Source organism: Wolffia australiana, chromosome 6 (assembly GCF_029677425.1).
Source record: "Wolffia australiana isolate 7733 chromosome 6, ASM2967742v1".
Classification (NCBI taxonomy): domain Eukaryota; kingdom Viridiplantae; phylum Streptophyta; class Magnoliopsida; order Alismatales; family Araceae; genus Wolffia; species Wolffia australiana.
In genome coordinates, this window is record NC_135840.1 from 7,212,679 (window position 1) to 7,219,347 (window position 6,669).

Here is a 6,669-nt window from a genome sequence, read left to right on the forward strand (position 1 = left end):
AATCATAAACACCATTTATCACGAGTAGTTTAGTTATAGTTAAAACTAGCTACAAAGTTGTTCTGTATATTCTAGATGATAATAACTCTTTATTCTTTAAACATTTTCGGAGAGGAGAAGTCGATTCTTTATTGGCATAAAAATTGATTCAAGACTTCGCTTTTTGAAGTCCACTTTTCTCTAGTTTCCGAACTATAATTTTCTGTTTTTTTTCCGGAATATGATCCGTTCCAAAAATATAGACATCTCTATCCAATGCCCGCAGAACGTCAAAGCAGTCGCTGTTGTCATCCCGACGCGCTGATCTTTATTTCGAAATATCGCAAATTTTCCAAAGGCTCTTGTTTCTGGACTCAGCAAATCTCGGATTGATCGTTAGACCACCATGGAATGCTGAATTACTGGGTTGAGGGTACTTATGAGTAGTAATGGCGTCTCGTTAACCCTACTGTAACGGCGTTCTCTTATCGTAGGAAAGACACGGAGAGTTGTCATGTTGGCCTTACGGACGACCTCCCTTATGCCATTGATGCCTAGATCTCTTCACTAAAGACGTCTCTATCTCTGTCTGTCCGTTCGGTCAAAGTATTCCTAGCCGCCCTTTTGGTCACAGGTCTCTCTCTCTCTCTCTCTCTCTCACTCTCTCTCTCCCTCTCTCTCTCTCCCTCTCTATATATATCTATCTATTTCTCTCGCTCTCTCTTTCTCTCTCTCTCTCTCTCCCCCTCTCTCTCTCTCTTTCTACCTCTCTCCCTCTTGCTCTCTTTCTGTTACATATCTACTCTAGAAGCCTTCCTCGAAGTCTCATCTCGTTCTCTCGTCAATGATGTCTGTTTGTCTGTCTGTCCGCTATAAATAGACTCTTCTATATAAATCTAATCCCGCATAATCGAAGCATCAACTCTGCCAGGAAATCGCAATCTCCCTCTCTCTCACTCTTTAGTCCCGGCCCTCTCTTTTTCTTTATCTATCGGAGAATCGCGGTCTCTCTTCTACTTTACCTTTTCTTACATTACAGGGAACATGAGTCAGCTCACCGTTCTCAGTCTTATTTTTCTACTCAGCTTGGTACGTTCTTGGCAGGGACAACTCAAGGTCGGCTTCTACGATAGCAGCTGCCCCGGCGCGGAGGGCATCGTCAACTCAGCCGTTGCACGCGCCTTCACCTCCAATCCTGCCATCGCCCCGCAACTTCTTCGCCTACAGTTCCACGACTGTATCGTCGATGTCGGTTATTCTGTCTTCTGTCGATTTCTTCCGGCGGCTTCGCGACGGTTGATTTTCATCTGGACGCGACTTGCAGGGCTGCGATGGTTCGATTCTCATCAATTTGCCAAACGGGAAGCAAGAGAACAAGGCCTTCGGCAACCAGGGTCTCGGCGGATTCAACGTTATTGACGAGGCCAAGACTAAATTGGAGTCCCAGTGCCCTGGGGTCGTCTCCTGCGCCGATATCGTTGCCCTTGCGGCAAGGGACTCCGTCGTTCTCGTACTTCTCTGGCTCTCTCTCTAACTCTCTGTCTCTCTTCCTCTCTGTCTCTATCTCTTTCCCCCTCTCTTTCCCTCTCTCTCCTTCTCTCAGTCTCTCACTCTCTCTCTCTCTCTCTCTCTCTCTCTCTCTCTCTCTCGCTCACTCCCTCTGTCAGTCTCTCTATCTATCTCTCTCTTCCTCTCTCAGTCTCGCTATCTATTTTTCTCTCTCTCTTTCCCTCTTCTCTCTCTCTCTTTCCCTCTCTTCTCTCTCTCTCTATATATTTCTCCATTTTCTCTTTCTCTTTCTTTGTCTAACTCTTTCTTGATCTCTCTCGTTATCATTCTACTTCCATCTCCTTCACTCTATCTCACTCTATCTTACTTACTATATTCAAAATTATTAAGGAGGCCAAGGCCTTAACTAGAATCCCAGTGCCCTGGCGCCGTCTCCTGCGCCGATATTGTTGCCCGTGCCGCAAAAGGCTCCATCGTTCTCGTTCTTCTCTCTCTCTATACCTCTATCTCTCTATCACACTCTGTCCTTCCAATCTTTTCTGTGTCTTTCCCTCTCTCTCGCTGTATTGTCTAATGTCTCTCTCTCTCTTTCTCTATCTCTCTATCCCTCTCTCTCTCTCTCGCTCTCTCTCTCTCTCTCTCTCTCTCTCTCTCTCTCTCTCTCTCTCTCTCGCTCTCTCTCTCTCTCTCTCTCTCTCTCTCTCTCTCTCGCTCTCTCTCTCTCTCTCTCTCTCTCTCTCTCTCTCTCTCTCTCTCTCTCTCTCTCTCTCTCTCTCTCTCTCTCTCTCTCTCTCTCTCTCTCTCTCTCTCTCTCTCTCTCTCTCTCTCTCTCGCTCTCTCTCTCTCTCTCTCTCTCTCTCTCTCTCTCTCTCTCTCTCTCTCTCTCTCTCTCTCTCTCTCTCTCTCTCTCTCTCTCTCTCTCTCTCTCTCTCTCTCTCTCTCTCTCTCTCTCTCTCTCTCTCTCTCTCTCGCTCTCTCTCTCTCGCTCTCTCTCTTTCTCTCTCGCTCTCTCTCTTTCTCTCTCTCTCTCTCTCTGCATCTATCTTTATCTCTCGCGTTCCGAATCTCTCTCTCTTTCTGTTTTTCTACTTCCATCTCTCTCGATCTCTTCTTCCCTTCTTATATCCCTTTTTCCATCTCTTTCACCCTCTTTCCGATCCCCCTATTGCTCTCGCTCTTTCCTTGTCTCTCCCTTTCTTTCCCTATTCTTTCTCTATATTTTGCCATTTCTCTCTCTCCCTCTCTCTTTCTCCGCATCTCTCTGTCTTTCTCTGCCTCCATCTTTCACGACTGACCAACGCAACCATATCTCATTCTGTTTCTCTATATCAAGGTTTGATCCATCCATAAACGTGTCTGTTTCTCGCCATCCATGTCTCCATAAATATCATACAACTATTCTCTGTGTAGATATCTATCATAGCTGTGAGTGCATCGGTGTTTATCGCAGTTAGTCCTGGTATCTGTTCATCCATCATGTATAGGTTTATATGTGTACCTATAGATATGTACGCTCTCTGCTTGTCTGCCTCGCGGTCCTTAGCCGTCTATCATCCCTGGTCAATTTTGTACATCCGTCCATGTGTATTTTCCTATATTTCAAATTATTTATCTATCTCTGAATCTACAAATCTGTCCAAATTAAGATCGAACTATCTTCCACATCGAACGTCCAAACAATAACCTCCATTTCTAAATTTGCATGCACAGACCAAAGGTCCATTCTACGACGTTGAAACAGGCCGGTGGACGGTTTTTCTTCCTCCATCTCCCATGCCAGCGACCTCCCCGGAGAAGATGAACCCATCAACGCCCTCCAAGACAAGTTTGCCGCGAAAGGCCTCTCCGACAAAGATCTCGTCCTTCTCTCTGGTCTCTCTCTCTCTCTCTCTCTCTCTCTCTCTCTCTCTCTCTCTCTCTCTCTCTCTCTCTCTGTATATCTGTCTATCTCTCTGTGGTCTCTCTATCTCTTTCTCTGTGTTTTCCCTATCTTTTTCCCTGTGGTCTCTCTATCTCTCTCTCCGTGGTCTCCCTACCTTTTTCCCTGTGGTCTCTCTATCTATCTCTCTGTGGACTCCCTATCTTTCTCCCTGAGGTCTCTCTGCTCTCTCTCTGATCTCTCTTGTCTCTCGCTCTCGCTGTGTACGGTCACTTTGGTTTCTATTTCTTTCTGTGGTCTCTCTGGTCTCTCTCTCTTTCTCTGGTTTCTCTGGTCTCTCTTTCTCTTTGATCTCTCTAACCTCTCTCTTTATCTGTGGTCTCTGTGGTCTCTCTGGTCTCTCTCTCTCTCTGGTCTCTCTGGTCCCGCTCTCTCTCTTTCTGTGGTCTCTCCGGTCTCTCTCTCTCTGGTGTCTCTAGTCTCGCTCTCTCCGTGGTCTCCCTGGTTTCTCTCACTGTCTCTGTGGTCTCTCTGGTTTCTCTGGTTTCTCTCTCTATCTCTGTCGTCTCTCTCTTCCTCGCTCTCTCCCTCTCTCTCTCCGGTCTCTCTCTCTCTCTCTCTCCCTCTGTCTTTCTCCGTGGCCTCTCTGGTTTCTCTCTCTAGTCTCTCTGGTGTCTCCGGCTCTGTTTCTGCGCTCTCTCTTGTCTCTCTCTCTGTTGTCTATTTGCTTTCTTTTTCACTCTGGCCTCTCCGGTCTCGCTCTCTCTCTCCGGTCTCTCTCTCTCTTCGTGGTCTCTCTGGTCTCTCTCTCCGTCTGCGGTCTCTCTGGTCTCTCCCTCTGAATGTGGTTTTTCTGGTCTATCTCTCTCGCTTGCTCTCTGTGGTCTATCTGGTCTCTCTCTCTCGCTTGCTCTCTGTGGTCTCTCTGGTCTCTCTCTGTCTGTGGTCTGTATGGTTTCTCCCTCTGTCTGTGGTTTTTCTGGTCTCTCTCTCTCTCTCTCTCTCTCTCTCTCTCTCTCTCTCTCTCTCTCTCTCTCTCTCTCTCTCTCTCTCTCTCTCTCTATAAATATATATATATATCTGGTCTCTCTCTCTCGCTTTCTCTCTGGTCTATGTGGTTTCTCTCTCTCCCATTGTTTCAATTTATCAGCGTTTTAATCTACCGATCGATCAATTTGTCCATCTAGACATCCATTTATCCATCAATCCATCTGCCCATAATCTTATATGCGTTTATGACCAAAACTTTGAGCTCAAAAGCTATGTTTTCCTTGAAATTTCTCTGTCAGCGGCACACACGATAGGCACGACAGCGTGCTTCTTCATGGGGGTGCGGCTCAACAATTTTGAAGGAACTGGGCGGCCGGATCCTTCTATAGCTCCAGCCTTCCTAGCAAAACTCCAAGGGATCTGCCCCAAAGGCGGTGACGTGAACGTCAGACTCGCCCTGGACGACGGCAGTGAGAAAGTTTTCGACGCCCACTACCTCGACAACATCCTCACTGGCACCGCCGTTCTTCAGTCCGACGCTGCGCTCTTAAACAATCCCACCACCCGAGCGCTCGTTGAGTTCTACGCTCGCTCCCCCGACGCCTTCAGAAACGATTTCGGCCTCTCCATGGTGAATTTGGGCAGACTTGGCGTGCTCACCGGCTCCAATGGCAACATCCGAAGGGCCTGCTCTGCGTTCAACTGAGCCTATGCAGTTCACTGGCATATGTAAAGTGAATGTTTATTATCACGACCTGCCTACACTTCCTTGAGGAACTCGAGAATGTTGTGGTCTGAATAATGAATGATATATACTACCCTTACAAGAAGGTGGTGAATAAAAATAATATGGGGAGCGTATTAGGACGTGAACAAATTAGAAAGATAGTAATGGTGTGTTACAGTCCCATGAAACAATATTCAAGAAAGAAGACAAAGAACGATAGAAGGAAAATATAGGAGGGGAAGTGTCACCTGTAGCGGCACGTGACAATTAAAGAATTAACAACGAACTTTCAGACCTTTAATTCTTTAATTACGAATTCTTTAATTCTCTTATATATTCCCTTCTCCATGCTTGGTTATCGTCGGTGTTCACTAATTAAAGAGTTTTGGACGGGAAGCAGGGACGTGACGGGATAGATGATGATGGTGACATGACGTCAGCATCCTACCACACATCCACGGATTTTGGAAAAATCCATCACAGCACGCGCGTGCCCCGTAGCTGCGTCCCCTCAAGTCCCCATCGCTGTGTCACTGTCACGTATGATGGGAAGAACAACCCTTGTTGAACCGTTTCTCTTGAACACCAGTCTGAGCAATCAGAACAGCTCGATGTCTCTCTATTTCTATTAAACGTTTTCTCTAGAACACCAGCTTGGAGATCAGCTAAGCTCATTCTCTTTCAACTTTTAGACCGTTTCTTCTTGACAATTCTGGGTTCTTCACATTAATTCCAATGGGAGTCATGCGCTCATGATCATTTCTGATTTCTGTTGTACATCGTTTTTCGAAAGCAAAAAATCAACAGGATCCGATAAAGTCGTACTCTTTTCCCTATTTCTGGTTCTAAGCTTTGATTCGATTGAGTAACCTGTTCCAATTTCTGATCTTAGGGCCTTGTTTTCATAGAACAAACTCCCGATGATCATAAAATCTTGATCTTTCCATTTTCTAGACTGTTTTCTTATCCCGATTTCTGGTTCCTTCAGAAAGATCGCTACATTTCCCGTCCGGCACAGTGATGAAAATATGCGTTTCGCGGCAAGGTCTGTTCTCTTTCCCCTTTTTTTTCCTCATCCCTTGACATTACTCTGCCATTCAAGATCCAACGCTAGGAAACCAATCTCGATGAACAGTTTCGGAATCGAACGGTGCAACCTGATAGACAATACAGACCGTCCGATCGCGTCTCACGAGATGAAAAATTGCAAAACGCAATTCAATTAACTTTGGAAGCTTTTTGTGATTTTTAAGGAGACTTTTTTGCCATCATCCGTGAGGGCCATCCTGTCACGTCCCCTGTCCAACGCTCTACCATCACCATCACGACCAGGTCCTCATCCATCGCTATCAGCATCACAGGCCCCTAAATCCATCACCGTCACTGTAACGTAAAAATAAAGGAAAAGATGAATAAAGAAAGGGGGTTTTTCCTGGCTTGAGAGGGTACACGAGGGAGCTAAGCTGCATACCGTGGGAACTCTGCGCGTGCAATTTTACACAGGATTCATCTGGAAGCATTGGAGGATTATTGTCTGTGCGGAGATATCAATCGGCGAATCAAGTAAAATAATTCTTAGTGGACA

At 46.1% G+C, this 6,669-nt stretch overlaps 1 pseudogene across 1 annotated transcript; it reads left to right on the top strand.

The window, feature by feature from the left end:
• The first annotated feature begins 451 nt into the window (after nt 1-451).
• Nucleotides 452-5,330, top strand: LOC144704727 (peroxidase 43-like; annotated as a pseudogene). Its single transcript, XR_013581890.1, has 4 exons — nt 452-1,227; nt 1,304-1,489; nt 3,199-3,360; nt 4,657-5,330. The product of XR_013581890.1 is annotated as a peroxidase 43-like (transcript).
• The last annotated feature ends 1,339 nt before the right edge of the window (nt 5,331-6,669 follow it).